The sequence below is a fragment of the Dipodomys spectabilis genome, unplaced genomic scaffold (genome assembly GCF_019054845.1).
Source record: "Dipodomys spectabilis isolate Male_0828 unplaced genomic scaffold, ASM1905484v1 ptg000307l, whole genome shotgun sequence".
NCBI classification, from domain to species: domain Eukaryota; kingdom Metazoa; phylum Chordata; class Mammalia; order Rodentia; family Heteromyidae; genus Dipodomys; species Dipodomys spectabilis.
The window spans coordinates 5,316,513-5,318,396 of NW_024870984.1; the positions used below are offsets into that span (position 1 = coordinate 5,316,513).

Consider the following 1,884-nt stretch of genomic DNA (forward strand, 5'->3'; position numbering starts at 1 on the left):
GAAGAAAAAAAGTTCTTTGATTTTTTTTGGGGGGGAGGGGTGGGAAGAATCCTGTATCTCCCTTTTGTCTGTAACCAGAGTCTTGTTGGAGTCTCTGGTCAGCTTGAGGTCTGTGGCTTGATTGGTTTCTTAAGTCAGTTTGTTGGAACAGGCAGAAAAATGCTCTGCTTTACCCAAGATTTTGAGATCCCCCTCCCAGGTTAGTTTACTGGGACGGTGATCTGCTTTGAGAATCACAAAAGAGGGGGATGCAGTGATGAGGCCAGGTTCTTGTTAGAGTTGAGGCCTTTCAACAGACAGTAGCTTTTCCCTGGGGCTATTTTGTGAAAAAAACTCACAGCACCCAGCCTGGAGCCATTCTCAGGGTTTCTGTTTTTTCAATTGATTGTGGTGGCTGCTAGAGGGAGGGGCAGCCTCTGGCTCTGGTTACCCAGTGAGGAGAGCCCCTTCAATGGCTGGCGCCTGAGCTGGGTGACTTTTCCCTGGATGGAACTGAGTCTGTGAGGTCACTTCACCATTAAGTTCTTGTGACCTGCTAAATGACCATCTTATTACAAGGCCTGAGCTGGAGCTAGCCCCTCCTCCGAGCTTTGTCGGTATCCAAGATGGAGATCACCGGTGCTGGGCGGGGAGGGGTGGCCTTCCCTCCTCTGCTCCCTGAGAAGGAGTGAGGACGTTGGGCTTCTACTCACGCCGAGTCTTGGATCCTGAGTCATCTCTGGTCTGCAAAGTGCAGGATGAAGATGTCCGCTCCTTTTCGGTTCTTGCTGGTGTTGAGTAGAATCCGCTCGTCCGCTGCGTCTGGCTCCTTCGTCCCGGACTGTGTCTCAGGTATGACCCCGCGGTGGTGGTGGCCGCCGCAACCCTGTCACTGCAGCGACAGCTGCTGGCAAGCGCTCATATGTGTCTGCTTGGCTTCCCCTCTCTTGACTAACTCTCTGTCCTGTGATGGCACACTTGGTGTGATTCTCTGGCTTGGGACTGTTCACTGGAACTCAGAAACTGCTTTCTATGCAAGAGCTTGTTCAGATTCCAGCTTCTCCTCCGCCATCTTCCCGGAACGCCTTTACCACGTTTTCTTGATCCATTCATCTACTGACGGGCATCTGGATTGGTTCCATATCTTAGCTATGGTAAATAATGTTGCAATAAACGTAGTTGTGCTGGTAGTTTTAATATGGTCTTATTTGTGATCTTTTGGGTAAATGAACAAAAGTGGGATTGCTGGGTCATAGGGGAGCTTTATGTGGAGTCCTTTGAGGAAACTCCATACTGCTTTCCAAAGTGGTTGAAGAAGTTTACACTCCCACCAAGAATGCAGTAGGGTTCCCTTGTGGCCCCATCCCCTCCAGCATTTGTTGTTGTAAAAATATGGATTGCTTCACGAATTTGCAAGTCATCCATGTGCAGGGACCATGCTAATCCTCTCTGTATCATTCCGATGTTAGTGTATGGGCTGCCGGATTAAGCACAGTACATTTTTTATATAGAAGGTGTAATTGATTTTCTTAGTCAATTCCACAAAAAAGTAAGTTCAAAAGAATTGTCATGAAATTTTAAAATCATGCAGTTCTTACATAAGCACACATTTTTGATGTTGGCATAATTTATGGAGGGGAAGGGGAAAATGTTTAAATAGGGATACAAGTAGACCCATTGCAACAATGAAAGGAACTTTACAACTTTGGCATCTCTACTACTGCCATACCTGCAGATTGTTACTTGATTGCTTCTTTTGAGGTAAGTATCACTATACCTGGGTCTGCTTGGACTGTGGTCCTCCTAACACAAGCAAAACACATAGCACCCATCAAACTCTAAGAGAGTTTCTGAAACTTCTTTTTTTTTTTTTTTGGTTTGGGCTTGCCTGGAACTGCAATTCTC

The 1,884-nt window shown here is 46.6% G+C and overlaps 1 non-coding gene across 1 annotated transcript; it reads right to left on the reverse strand.

Annotated features, from left to right (window-relative positions):
• Window positions 1-1,365: 1,365 nt before the first annotated feature.
• On the reverse strand, window positions 1,366-1,472 carry LOC122127676. The gene has a single exon (XR_006151245.1). It is a non-coding gene; the product is annotated as a U6 spliceosomal RNA (small nuclear RNA).
• Window positions 1,473-1,884: the final 412 nt, after the last annotated feature.